Genomic DNA, 16,103 nt, shown 5'->3' on the forward strand with positions numbered 1-16,103 from the left:
GAAAGCCAGGAGACCAAAAAGATGGCAGACTACTATCCCAAAGAATCATCTTTGCTGAGGTAGAATTCGGGTTTCTTTTGCACGAAAAGATCTCTATAGCTTCTCTTCAAATATGGACTTACTGCAGTTCCTGAGTACCTGAACTAAAGTCATCAGAGAAGACAAATAGTGAAAAAGGTAAAGGATTCGCCACAACCACTGAGTCTGGGAAGTAGAGCTCCACTACATTCCTATTTTGTGACTTTGGGGTAAGATCTTTGCCACACACATTACATTGCTGTGTGATTTCTTCAGGATAAATAGTCTGATACTACTGGTGAGATGTGAGCATAGGGTTATTTATTTTTTTAAAACATTTGTGAAATTGGTGAGGAATCTTTCTAGAATGAATTCATGTTCTAAAGACCTGACTAATAAATACATATATATCTGGCTTCTATCCAGTATGAATTTTCTCATGAAGCCTAAGATGTTGCCACACTCATGATATTTGTATGGTTTCTCAGTAGGATGAATTCTCTGAGCAACAGCAGGGTGTGAATTTTGAACTTGAAATTTTGAAGACTTCTACCATATACCACATTCACATGAGTTTTGCTCATGTATGGATTTTCTGATGTTTAGTGAGTGCTGAGACCTGAGTAAAGGATTTTCCACAGTCGAAACATTTGAAAGGTTTCTCTATATGTATTCTCCAATGTTTTTTAAGGAGTGAACTTTGACTGAAGAACTTGCCGCACTCATTACATCTGAAACGTCTCTCTCCAGTATGAATTCTCCAGTGAAGTTGAAGATGTGGTTTTTGACCGAAGACTTTTCCACACTCATCACATTTGTAAGTTTTCTTACCAGTATGAACTGTCTGATGAATTAAAAGGGTTGACTTTACACGAAAGGCCTCGCCATTCTCATCACATTTGTAAGGTTTCTCTCCAGTATGAACTCTCTGGTGTCTTAAAAGGCTTGACTTTAGATAAAAGATCTTGCCACACTCATCACATTTGTAAGGTTTCTTTCCAGTATGAACTGTCTGATGACTTAAAAGGCTTGACTTTATACGAAAGGCCTTGACACAATCATCACATTTGAAAGGTTTCTCTCCAGCATGAACTGTCTGATGACTTAAAAGGGTTGACTTTACACAAAAGGCCTTGCCACACTCATCACATTTGTAAGGTTTCTCTCCAGTATGAACTGTCTGATGACTTAAAAGGGTTGACTTTACACGAAAGGCCTTGCCACACTCATCACATTTGTAAGGTTTCTCTCCAGTATGAACTGTCTGATGACTTAAAAGGGATGACTTTACACGAAAGGCTCTACCACACTCACCACATTTGTAAGGTTTCTCACCAGTGTGAACTGTCTGATGAGTTAACAGGTTCGACTTTACAGAAAAGGCCTTGTCACACTCATCACATTTGTAAGGTTTCTCTCCAGTATGAACAGTCTGATGACTTAAAAGGGATGACTTTACACGAAAGGCTTTGTCACACTCATCACATTTGTAAGGTTTCTCACCAGTATGAACTGTCTGATGACTTAAAAGGTTTGACTTTACAGCAAAGGCCTTGTCACACTCATCACATTTGTAAGGTTTCTCTCCAGTATGAACTGTCTGATGACTTAAAAGGTTTGCCTTTAGACGAAAGGCCTTGCCACACTCATCACATTTGTAAGGTTTCTCTCCAGTATGAATTGTCTGATGCGTTAAAAGGATTGACTTTTCACGAAAGGCCGTGCCACACTCATCACATTTGTAAGGTTTCTCTCCAGTATGAACTGTCTGATGCCTTAAAAGGGTTGACTTTACACGAAAGGCCTTGCCACACTCATCACATTTGTAAGGTTTCTCACCAGTATGAACTGTCTGATGCCTTAAAAGGGTTGACTTTGCACGAAAGGCCTTGCCACACTCATCACATTTGTAAGGTTTCTCTCCAGTATGAACTGTCTGATGACGAGCAAGGTTTGAATTTTGGCTGAAGACTTTGTCACATATATCACATTTAAATAGTTTCTTTCCTGTATGAATTTTCTTATGTCTCCTGAGGTCTGAGCTGTGAATAAAGGCCTTGCCACACTCATTACATTTGTAAGGTTTCTCACCAGTATGAACTGTCTGATGAGTTAAAAGGGTTGACTTCAGACGAAAGGCGTGCCACACTCATCACATTTGTATGGTTTTTCTCCAGTATGAACCGTCTGATGACGAGCAAGGTTTGAATTTTTGCTGAAGACTTTGTCACATATATCACATTTAAATAATTTCTTTCCTGTATGAATTTTCTTATGTCTCTTGAGGTGTGAGCTGTGAGTAAAGGCCTTGCCACACTCATCACATTTGTAAGGTTTTTCCCTGTGTGCTTTGAGTTCTTGTGTTATTCCTGAAGGATTCATAAAATCATTCCCATATATATTAGAAACACTGGTTTGGACACAAGGAAGAATTCTTTGAACTGATGAAAATGAGAAACTGTTGTTGACAGAACTCTTAACTTCATTATATTCAGAACTTATCCCGCCAGTTTGAAATATCTGCAGTTTATCCTGAAAGATAAATCCAAACCTCTTTCCAAAGGGCTTGATGCCTGCATCCTTTCTATCATGCGAATCTCTTTCATCAGGCACATTTCCATTAAGGCTTACAGGTGTCCCTTTGTAATTTCTTTTGTCATCTCTCCTCTGACGCTCAAAGTCACACATATTTTCCTGACTTTCCCAAAGATGAAAATGTTTGATTTCACAGTTTTCAGGGCTTCCCAGCATCAATGTTCGGAATGTTTCTCGTTTATCGCTGTTCACTTTGGGTTGTAAATGCTTGATCACATGTGTAGGAGAGATATCTACAAGATAAAAAGAATCATAGGTATCCTGCTCACAATAATTCAAAAATAAATGTTCCATGTTGAATATATATTACACCAAAAGTAATACTTACATCAAGTTATGAAACACCACAATGATGACCTTAAGTGTTTAGAAACACTAAAGGAACAGAATTCTTAACTTAAGAAAGCGTAACAGTAATTCACCGTTAAGGTAGCCTACTTTTAAAACCATATGCCAAATACACTCACATTGGACAATCTTATGCCAACTCTCAAAAACAGAGTGGTTCTCTACCAGGACGCTTAGGAACGTATCAATCAACAGTTGTCTCAAATTGAAAAGAAAAATATTACACTATCATTTATTCTGCAAACTTACTGTACATAAATAAATTCTAAACAATATATTATATATTGTAACAGTCAATAATCCAAACCAAGCTTACCCAATTAATAATTAACTATTCACAAGTTGTTTACAATTGAAAACAAATGAGAAATTGAAGAATATGACTAACACAATTTTTTGAAACAACAGTTTTCTAAATCTGCTATAGAACTACGTACCCAAAAAGAAAAGGCATTTTACAATGTTAACAAGTAGTATGTGTCAGCTGTATTGCAGAATACATGCTAAAAGACGATTATCTGTAAATGACACATAAATTAAGATGTAAAATAGTCACTGGTTTTCTAACAGCCAATAAACAATGCAACCCCCACCTATGTTGTTGTTGTTCAGTCGCTCAGTCGTGTTTGCCTCTTTGTGACACTATGGACCGTAGCGCACCGGACTCCTCTGTCCGTGGGATTTGCCAGGCAAGAAAAGTGGAGTGTGTTGCCACTTCCTTCTCCATGGGATCTTCCTGACTCAGGGATCAAACCTGCATCTTCTGCATTAGCAGGTGCTTTACCACTGAGCCACCAAGGAAGGCTAATCTCTGCTGCTGCTGCTGCATTGCTTCAGTTGTGTCCGACTCTGTGTGACCCCATAGACAGCAGCCCACTAGGTTCCTCTGTCCCTGGGATACTCTGGGCAAGAATACTGGAGTAGGTTGCCATTTCCTTCTCCAATGCATGAAAGTGAAAAGTAAAAGTGAAGTCACTCAGTCTCTTAGCGACCCCATGGACTGCAGCCTACCAGGCTCCTCCATCCATGGGATTTTCCAGGCGTGATTTCCCAGGCAAAAACAGTGGAGTGGGTTGCCATTTCCTTCTCCATGGGATCTTCCTGACTCAGGGATCAAACCTGCATCTTCTGCATTAGCAGGTGAATTCTTTACCACTGAGCCACCAAGGAAGGCTAATCTCTAACCATGCACTATTCTTAATTACCTAGTTTAATGGCACCAAAATATAATAAATAAAAAGCGAGTGCTTTGTGTATTTATTGACTAGGGTCAGACAAAATATTGCTGAAAAATGTTGCAAGTGAAACGCATACAAGATATAATGTAGTTGAGGTTTAACAGAAAACAAAATTTGGTAAAGCCATTATCCTTCAATTAAAAAATAAATGAAATTTTAAGAAGATATAATATAGACCTAGAACAAATAATTTCACAATTTGTATGGAAATACAAAAAACCTCGAATAGCCAAAGCAATCTTGAGAAAGAAGAATGGAACTGGAGGAATCAACCTGCCTGACTTCAAGCTCTACTACAAAGTCACAGTCATCAAGACAGTATGGTATGGGCACAGAGACAGAAACATAGATCAATGGAACAAAAGAAAGCCCAGAGATAAATCCAGGCACCTATAGACACCTTATCTTTGACAAAGAAGACAAGAATATACAATGGATTAAAGACAATCTCTTTAACAAGTGGTGCTGGGAAAACTGGTCACCACTTGTAAAAGAAAGAAACTAGATCACTTTCTAACACCATACACAAAAATAAACTCAAAATGGATTAAAGATCTAAACAGAAGACCAGAAAGAACATAGGCAAAACACTCTCTGACATACCTCACAGCAGGATCCTCTATGACCCACCTCCCAGAATATTGGAAATAAAAGGAAAAATAAACAAATGGGACCTAATTAAACTTAAAAGCTTCTGCACAACAAAGGAAACTATAAGCAAGGCGAAAAGACAGCCTTCAGAATGGGAGAAAATAATAGCAAATGAAGCAACTGACAAACAACCAATCTCAAAAATATTCAAGCAACTCCTGCAGCTTAATTCCAGAAAAACAAACAACCCAATCAAAAAATGGGCCAAAGAACTAAACAGACATTTCTCCAAAGAGCACATACAGATGGCTAACAAACACATGAAAAGACGCTCAACATCACTCATTATCAGAGAAACGCAAATCAAAACCACAATGAGGTACCATTTCATGCCAGTCAGAATGGCTGCAATCCAAAAGTCTACAGGCAATAAAATGCTGGAGAGGGTGTGCAGAAAAGGGAACCCTCTTACACAGTTGGTGGGAATGCAAACTAGTACAGCCACTATGGAGAATGACCCAGCAATCCCAACTGCTGGGTATACACACTGAGAAAACCAGAACTGAAAGAGACACGTGTGCCCCAATGTTCATCACAGGACTGTTTATAATAGCCAGGACATGGAAGCAACCTAGATGTCCATCAGCAGATGAATGGGTAAGAGGGCTGTGGTACATATACACAATGGAGTATTACTCAGCCATTAAAAAGAATTCATTTGAATCAGTTCTAATGAGGTGGATGAAACTGAAGCCTGTTATACAGAGTGAAGTAAGCCAGAAAAAAAAAAAAAAAAAACAATACAACATACTAGCGCATATATATGGAATTTAGAAAGATGGTAACGATAACCCTGTATGCAAGACAGCAAAAGAGACACAGATGTATAGAACAAGCTTTTAGACTGTGGGAGAGGGAAAGGGTGGGATGATTTGGGAGAATGGCATTGAAACATGTATAATATCATATATGAAACGAATCACCTGTCCAGGTTCAATGCGTGATACTGGATGCTTGGGGCTGGTGCACTGGGATGACCCAGAGGGATGGTACGGGGAAGGAAGAGGGAGGGGGGGTTCAGGATGGGGAACACGTGTATACCTGTGGTGGACTCATGTTGATGTATGGCAAAACCAATACAATATTGTCAAGTAGTTAACCTCCAGTGAAAATGAATAAACTTATATTAAAAAAAGATATAATGTACATAAAGTCGTATCATAAAGAACATGACAGAATATAGATATTACCTTTTTTAAACAAATAAATTTTGAGTATTTACTATAAGACATTTACTACTGACAGCACTAATTTGCTTTAAAAGGCTTGAGGTAAATTAACATATTTTTCTCTAATCAGAGCAGGAGACACACCCAATTGGCCCACAAAGTGGTAACAGAACCAGGATATGAATCTGAACCTACTGGGATGACTGAAAAAACTTATTTGTAAACATGACCATCCCCTGAATGAATAGACTAGAAAATATTAGACATAAAAAAAAATACAAGAAACATAGAAGGAAAATATCAAGGAAGATACAAGACAGAAGTAGTCTGTTTATTATTCAACCATCCCATCTCGAAATGGGTTGTGAGTCATCATGGACGCACAGTGATTTAGGTCATGTCCTGAGAAATGTGTTCAATAAATGATCAGAGATTATCTTTACAGTGAGAGTATGTAGAAGGTGGAGGGATGTGATAGGTAAGAACAATGTTTCCATCCATATCAAGATACTATGTGAGGCCTGGTCAGGACTAAGAAAGGGCCTGCGTGGAGCATAGGGTACAAAGGTTTATGTCAGATATCAGCTTGTGACTGCATGTCTTTGTGAAAATAACTGAGAGTGCAAACTAATATACTGACCTTAAAAGAAAAGAACTGGTTCAGCAACTTTATGGGCATTATACTATGGGTATGGAACAGAAACAAGAGAGATTTTAAAAGAGACTGTGATATATGGAGAAAGCAGGAAAATACCTGTTATACTATTTACAATGTAATGTATCCAACTCTGATTTTGTAACTTACAACGGAATGCTTATATTCAAGAGAAACATACACAATATTCCAGGATATTGTGTAAGAATCTTATCGGCAGAAATCAGAAGGAAAATCCAGGAAAAGGCTATCTAAACCTGGGTTCCTCTGCCAAGTTCGATTAACCTCTCTATTGGACATTTACTTCATTTCTTCTTCCACACATGGTCATCTCAAGATCGAGGAGTATCAAAGGAAAGGAGGGACTGACACTGACTCTGGAAGACCTTCCCAGTTACAAAAGCCTTTCTGAGGCATCCAACTCTTTTTTGTAGAAAAAGGCTTTTTTCTCCTGGACCTTCTCTGAGTTCAAAACAGCAGATTCAAACAGTTACTAATACATAAAAGGACATAAAAGGATCATACCACGATCAAGTGGGATTTATTGCAGGGATGCAAGATTTCTCAATATCCACAAGTTAATCACTATGATACACCACAGTAACAGTTGAAGACTAAAACCCATATGATCATCAATAGACGCAGAAAAGGTTCTGACAAAATTCAAGTGCCATTTATGATAAAAACCCTTCAGAAAGTCAGCACAGATGGACCCTACCTCAACATAATTAAGACTGTATATGTCAAACACACAGCTAACATCATACTCAACAGGGAAAAACTGAAAGCATTCCCCTTAACAATATGAATAAGACAAGAATGTTCACTATTGCCACTTTGATTGAACATATTTTTGGATCTCCTAGCCACAACAATCAGAAAAGAAAAAGAAATAAAAGGAATTCAAGGTAAAAAAAAATAAAGAAGTAGTAAAACTGTCACTATGATGCTACACACAGAAAATCCTGAAGATGCCACCAGATGACTACTAGACCTCATTAATGAACAGAGTAAACTTGCTGGATACAAAATATATAGAGAACTGCTGCATTTCTATACACTAATGATGATATATCAGAAAGTGAAATTAATGAAACAATCCCATTCACCATCTCAGAGAAAAGAATACAATTCTAAGGAATAAACCTACCTAAAAAGTCAAAAGAACTGTACTCATAAAACTATAAGATGCTGATGACTGATACCAAAGATGACACAAACAGATGGCACAAACATATACCATGTTCTTGGATTGAAAGAAGTAACAATGTCAAAATGACGATACTATCCAAGGCAATCTACATATTCAATGCAACCCTTATCAAATTAACAATGACATATTTCATAAAACAAAAAAAAACTTACTTTGTACCAAAATACATAAGACTCTGATATCTAAAATGATCTTGAAAAAGAACAGAGCTGGAGGAATCATGTTCCGAGTTCAGACTATACTACCAACTGACAGTCAACAAAGTCAAAGTGAAATTGCTCAGCTGTGTCCAACTCTTTGTGACCCCATCGACTATAGACTACCAGGTTCCTCTGTCCATGGGATTTTCCAGGCAAGAATACTAAACTGGGTTGCCATTTCCTTCTCCAGCAGATCTTCCTGACCCAGGGACTGAACCTGGGTTTCCTGCATTGTAGGCAGATGGCTTTACTGTCTGAGCCACCTGGGAACTGGTATGATGATGGCACAAAACAGAAACACAGATCAGTAGAACAGGATAGAAAACCCAGAAATAAACCAATTTACTTGTAGTCTATTATTCTATAACAAAGGAGGAAAGAATATAGAATGAAGAAGTCTCTTTAATAAGTGATGCTGGGATAAATGGATAGTTACATGAAAAAGAATGAAATTACAACACTCTCTAACACCACATACAAAAGTGAACTCAAAATGTCTTAAACATCTAAATGCAAGACCAGATACTATAAAGTTCATAGTGGAAAACAAATGCAAAACACTGACATAAATGTCAGCAAAATTTTTTTGAATCTATCTCTTAGTCATGGTAATAAAAGCAAAATCAAACAAATGAGACCTAATTAAATTTAAAACCTTTCTGCAGAGCAAAGGAAACCAAAAAAAGAACAAAAATTCAACTTTTGGACTAGGAGACTATATATGCAAATAACCACGGACTTGATGGACCTGAGTCTGAGGGAACTCCGGGAGATGGTGATGGACAGGGAGGCCTGGCATGCTGCGATTCATGGGATCGCAAAGACTCGGACAGGACTGAGAGAATGACCTGAACTGAACTGAACTGATAAGGGATTTATATCCAAAATATACAAACAGTTCATGCAGCTTAATATCAAAACAAACAAACAAACAACCCAATCAAAAACTGGGCAGAAGATCAAAACAGATACTTCTCCAAAGGAGACAAACAGATGGCCAACAGTCACCTGAAAAGATGTTTGACGTCTCTACTTATGAGAGAAGTGCAAATCAAAACCACAAAAATGTATCACCTCACACTGGTCAGAATGATCACCATCAAAGTTTACAAACGATAAATGTTTGAGACGGTGTGGAAAAAAGAGAACCCTCCTACACTGTTGGAAGCAACATAAATTGGTACTGCCACTTTGGAGAATAGCATGGAGGTTCCATAAAGAACTAAAAATACAGCTATCACATGAAGCAGCAATTCCAATCCTGGGCATATATCCAGAAAGGATGAAAACTAATTCAAAATGATACATGCACCCCAATGTTTTTAGTAGCACTATTTATACCAGCCAAAACACGGCAGCAACCTAAATGTTCACTGACAGACAAAGGGATAAAGAATATGTGGTACATATATACAAGGGAATATTGTTAAGTGAAAGTAGCTCAGCCATGTCCAACTCTTTAAGACCCCATGACCTGCAGCTGCCAGACTCCCCTGTCCATGAAATTCTCCAGGCAAGAACACTGGAGTGTGTTGCCACCTCCAGAGCATAAAACACAATGAAGTAACGCCTTCTGCAGCAATATAGACAGACTTAGGGATTAGTCTACGTGAAATCAGACAGAGAAAGACAACTATCATAGGATATTATATGTTGAACTGAAATAAATGATACAAATGAACTTATTCACAAAATAAACTCACCAGAATGAAAAACAAACTTATGGTTACCAAAGGGGATAGTACAGGATGGTGATGGGGGCAGGAAAGGGAGAGATAAATTAGGACTCTGAATATTTACAAACTAATGTATATAGAAAATAGATAAAACAACAAGAACTTACGATATAGCTCAGGGAACTATATTAAGTATCTTGTAAACAGCTGTATACCTGAAACACAAAATTGTAAATTAACTATACTTAAAAAGTGGAGAAATAAATGGCAATCCACTCCAGCATTCTTGCCTGGAGAATCCCAGGGACAGAGGAGCCTGGTGGGCTCCCATCTGTGGGGTTGCACAGAGTCAAACATGACTGACGCGACTTAGCAGCAGAAGCAGCAGCATACCTAAAAAGAATGGTTAAAACAAAAACAGCTCTTGCAGAGATGTTCAAAAGATGTTTCACAAGGGTGTAAAAGCTACTAAATGGGGGAAGTAGTCTATGAAACAAGACATGTTGACAAAACAGAAGACTCACCAGCAAAAGAATTTACTTGGAACATTATCTTACACTACAGACAAAAACGAACTCAAAATGGTTCAAAGACCTAAACTTAAGTCCCACGTGTATAAAACTCCTAGAAGTAAACGTGCAGGAAATGTTTCTGGAAATTGGACCCACAAATGATTTACCAGAAATAACACCAAAAGCAGAGGCCACAAAATAAAACCAGATATTAATAAATTGAACTATATCAAAATTATAAACTACTCTGCATTAAAGTGCAGGGAGTTTGCAAAGACAATCAACAGTAAAAGAGAAAATATGTGGAAATCATACATCTGATAGTAAGTGAGTACAAAGAATATATAAAGAATTTTAAGAGAGACTGATCACCAGTTCCACCATAGGGACCATTCCCCAACCAACCATCCAATGCATTGCAAATACAAAACAGAAACACTAAGAGTAAGACAGAAAATTGAACTCAATGATAAAATAAAAACACAGCTACAATGCACAGAACAACAGTGCAGCCAATAGCCCCATAGATATGAGAATGTGAACTTGGACAAAGTTGTCCTGGGATAAATTCCCATACCCTTTACAGAGGCTAAAATATATGGTCCTTGATACACATCAACAACACTGTCATGGTGCCCTTTACAGAGTCTCCAAAGCCAGAAAATAACCTGGAAAGATGTATCAGGCTATCATGATACTTTCTCTCTCATCATCCTAGAACATACTGATCACTCTACTGGATAGCTTCAAGTGGTGACTTTGTACAGAGCAAGAAAATAACATTAGGAATAGTGTCTCCATCACAGTTTTCTGTTACCTACTAAATCCACTACACAAGACTCACCAGAGGCTGCCAATAAACATAGGTGGATTATCACAGCAAGGAAACCAGATAAAATTTCAGACCCTCAGAAATATATTTCAAAGACACTGGAGAGGTAAAATGATACAAAGCAAGGAGAATGGAACATCAGGAACAGCTGACATTCCCAGACGGGGCAGAGCAGCACAAGAGTAAAACTAACACAACATGAGGGTCAGACATTACAGCATCTTGAGATGGGACCATGCCCTCTTCCTACAGATGGCAAGCTCAGAGCCTGCAAGATTCACATGTGCTCTCCTCGTAGGATCTAGGATCAAAAAGACGATCTCTCTACCCACTCTTATATTTTCCTAAGTAACAACCACAGAGGATGCAATCCACGAACTTGTCCCACTCCTAAACAGAAAAAAACAGCCCTTTGAGATACTCGTTTTTCTTTATATGTTGGTAGTTTTGGCTATTTTACATCACTCCCCACTGTCCAGAGCTTTTTCTCAGGCTCCAATATGGAGATAATATTCAGATCAGACACAGAAATTCTGGGACTCCCTTGGTGATCCAGTGGTTAAGACTCTGCATTTCCAATGCAGGGGGTGCAGGTTTGATCCTTACTCAGGGAACTAAGATCCCACAAGCAGAATGGTGCAGCCAAAAAAAAAGTAAACAAGCAAGCAAAAACAAACAAGTAGATATTCAGCGTTATCAGAAGAAAGAAATCTAAAGTGCTGTGGATTTTTCTAAACACTGAGCCAAAAGTCAAAAGGTAGAAAATAGGAAATCGGGTTTTTTGGTATTTCTTTTAACATTTGCTACTGAGCTTTATAGACAACCTCAGATATGACATGAAACAGACACAGCATCTGAAAAGGGGCAGTTTAACCTTGTGAAGCTGTGTCATGGCTGAGTCACCAGAACTCTCAGATGAAAGACATCAGGGCCTCCCAAGGGGCACACAGGGAAAATGCAGATACCCAAGGGCAGCTCTGGAAGGAAGTCATCCTCACCCACAGACAGCAGGTTCCTATAGGTCTCCAGCATCACGTCCCTGTACAAAGCCCTCTGATCAGGATCCAGGAATTCCCACTCCTCCTGAGTGAATTCGATGGCCACATCCTCAGAGGTCAGTCGTTCCTGAAATGAAACCACATGTCACCGAAAGGGCCATGAAAAGTTCTCATTTTCATGAAAAAGAGTAAGGGTGGTAAGGGGCAAGGATTGACTTCGTTGAAGTATGTGTTCTAACAGACCCCTGCAGGGGTATCTGGAGAAAGTATGGATCTCTAATTTTAATTTCTTATGCTTTTTCCTAAGACCTTATGAGATCCTCCAATTAATATGGATTTTTCATCATTGTTCAAAATCCATGGAATATATAAAAATGAAGCTCAACACTGTATTGGTATACAGAAGTGTCAGATATTATGTTCTACCCAGTGAGTGCAATTCATTATCTCGATGAGGTACAGCATGAGTGGTGTCTTCAGAGATGACAAAGTCCACAGCACTTTTAATGGAAAGGTCAAAATTTTCAGGTATGATGTTGATAACAGCAGCAAGGACCAAAAGTGTCTAAGGGCTTCCTGTTGCCCTAAATTACTGTAGTATTACTCTAAACATTAAATAAGTACTTTACAGGCAAGAACCTGTCATCAATATAATAGCTCATTAAAGAACCATCTGTTCCCACCTTACAGAAGAAAACCTGTGTCACAGACACTCTGAGAAACTCGACTCAGATCAAGAAGGGAAATGTTACATGAAGCACCTGAACTCAGAAGCTTGGGCTCAGCAACTGAAGCTTAAGCATCTAACAGTTAATACAGACAACATTAAAAGTCCTTTGACAGAGGGCTCCTAGAGAAAACTTGAAAGAAGTCCAAGGTGAGCCTCCTCGCTGCCCCTCTGTCTTCTCTGCAGGGGGAGCAGCTCTCGGGCCTCGGGCCTTCATCCCCTGAAAATGGACACCTGCGCCAAATTAGTCTCTACCCTCTCCCTGATTGAGAGAACCTCCCCCCTGTTGAGTGAACACTGTCCACAGTGGTGGTGAAGGACTGGAAACACTGACTGATGAGAGCCACAGCAGCTTGGCAGCCCCAGGTCCCTGGACCATCTCACTTATTCCTAGCCACAGCTTCCAAACCAGTGCCATTTCAAAGGACTCTGACACAGCAGCCAAGTTCCCTGGAGCTGGAGCTGCCACAGCAGGGGTGGCTGGCTCCTGCGCTGGAAGTGGGGCTGTGTTTGGGAGCTTCATCACTGTTATGCTAGGAACCCTTCTCTGAAACAGTAGCTCTTCTACGCCATGGGCTTGGCCCTCTCAAAGGCTATGGGGCTCTTTTGCCTGATGGTGGTCTAGCTCATCTTCACGATGTGAAGGAGCTGTTTCCACCTCCCACAGTTCTTTCTCCTGTGTCGGCCCAGTATGTTCCCTTTCCTGGAACTCCCCAGGCAGCCTGGGGAAAGTGGTGAGCTCAGGGTTTGACAGAAGGAAAACAAATAAATATTGTATTAATGTGGAAAAAAAAAAAAAGTCCAAGGTGAACAATGTGGAATGGCATGAAAGGTCATTATAGACGTGGATATAGAAACACAACTGTTAGTAATTTACTACTTAAAACACTAACAGGATTGCTTAGAAAATTTCAAAGCCACAGATAATACTGATAACATAATTTCAACTGAAAAAAAAAGGTGATATGTAGTTTTTAAATCATGATGTCTTCTATCTAAACCACAGACTTGCACATGCATGCATACTTATCTATAAAAAATTAACTGACATGAGAGGATTCATCTTTTGGCAGATTTTTTGGACAATTTTATATCATCCTTTTATTCACATGTATTTCAGCATCCTTCAGATGATAAACATGTATCCTTCGTACTCAGCTGAGTTTGTCAACAGGATTCTATACTAGGCTACCAAAAAACTGGTAAAAACATTAAAAAAGAAATACTTGAACTCAATTGATAATAAAATTACCATACACAAAGATACAATTTTATCCATTTAAATTTACATAGCAAGGCATTAACAGAAGCCAAAGACTTTCTTTGCTTTTTTTAATTAATAAAAGTGATTTGAAATTAGAAGAGTCATTAGATTATGACAAAAAAGAATGATCACAACAGCAAAGTAAAAAAAAACTTCTCGGAGAATTAAAAATCATGGCAAAAAATAATATGGAAAAAAAATACAGTTATTAAGCAAGACTATCTGAAGAAACATCATGATAGGAAGGGAACATTCAATATATTCCTTCTGAAATTACAGTGGCATGAAAGGAGCTGTCCAGGGTGCCTGTCTTTCACCACCATACGATGCACAGGAGCAGGGGCCACTAGAAGAAGTAAGAAGAGGTAAAACACAGGGCAAGAGACACAGAGTTTGTCAGAGAGTTGAAACAGGTAGTACTCACAAACCTAAGGACATGGAAAGGTGAACAGTGAAAGGATGGGAAAAGACAGTCCATCCTAAAGAGAGCAGGGGAGACTGTTATATCAGACAAAATAAACTTTAGAAAAAAAAAAGTGCAATGAGATAAATATATAATGATAAAATGGTCAATTTACTAAAAAGCTGTAACAAGTAAAAATATATATACATCTGACATTAGATCTCTCAGAAAAATGAAGCAAACATTGAAAAGGCATGTACAGATCACACGGCCCAACAAAAGCAGAAAACACATGTATCTCAAGGACACAGAAAACATTCTTTATCAGAGACCACATGTTAGGCCAAAATTAACCATTTTAAGAGACTGATACCATAAAAGTATCTTTCCTAACAACAACGAAATAAACACAAGAAAAAAAGAAAATTCCTCACATGTGAACATTAAACAACTCACTCTTATACCACAAAAGGGGCTAAGAAAAAAATCACATGGAAATTTTAAAATACATGGATCAAAACGAAAAGACAACATTACAAAATTTATAACACAGAGAGACCACTGTACTAAAAGGAAAGTCTGAAAGGTTAAATGCTTACATTAAAAAAGAGAAAAGATCTTAAACCTGAAATCTATTTTTAGACCTCTAGGAGGTAGAAAACGGAAAACAAACTAAACTCAAGTTTAGCAGAAGGAAACATGTAAATAAGAAAGATTAAACCAGAGATACAATAGAAAGTAGAAAAATATAAAATATCAACAAACCAGGAGTTGATGTTTTGAAAAAACTGTATAGGAAAACCCCCACCTAGACTAAGGACAAGAGAAAAAACTAAAAACAGATATGAAACAGGAGTGATTATAAATGATGTCAAAGAAAGTTTCTAAAGATAAGGAAGTACTATGACCAATAATGCCTATAAATGACAGTATATAGGAGATACTGGCAAATTCTTAGAAACATACAAACTATTTTACTTATCAAGAAATAAAAAAATTGAGAAGTTTTGAAAGTGAAAGTGTTAGCCACTCAATCGTGTCTGATTCTTTGTGACCTCATGCACTGTAGCCCACAAGGCTCCTCTGTCCATGGAATTTCTCCAGACAAGAATATTGGACTAGAGAGCCATTCCTTTCTCCAGGGAATCTTCCAACCCAGGGATAGAACCTGGGTCTCCCGCAATGCAGGCAGATTCTTTATGATTTGAGGATCAGGGAAGCCCATTATAACTAGAGACATTTAAAAAGTGGTGGGAAACCTCTAAGAAAAATACAGGACCAAATTCTACCAAACATTTACAGAAGAATTACCACTAATCTTGCTAATTCTATGGAGCAAGCATGATTCTAATAGTTTGCTGATTTCCGAAAGACACAAGAAAGGAAAACTAGAAACCAATACCCCTGATGAATACTGATGCAGAATTAAAATACTTGCAAACCCACTTCAACACATATTAAAAAGATCTGGAGAAACAGACACAGAGAACAGATGGAGGGGGAAGGGGAGGAAGGAGAGGGTGAGATGTATGGAGAGAGTAACATGGAAACTTTCATTACCATATATAAAGTAGAGAGCCAATGCAAACTTGCTGACTGACTCA

At 38.3% G+C, this 16,103-nt stretch overlaps 2 pseudogenes; one reads left to right on the forward strand and one right to left on the reverse strand.

Moving 5' to 3' along the window:
- The window catches only part of LOC108638026, a 31,118-nt pseudogene continuing 15,366 nt past the window's right edge, over positions 352 to 16,103 (reverse strand).
- On the forward strand, positions 12,975 to 13,457 carry LOC108638057 (annotated as a pseudogene).

Source organism: Capra hircus, chromosome 18, assembly GCF_001704415.2.
Source record: "Capra hircus breed San Clemente chromosome 18, ASM170441v1, whole genome shotgun sequence".
NCBI lineage: Eukaryota > Metazoa > Chordata > Mammalia > Artiodactyla > Bovidae > Capra > Capra hircus.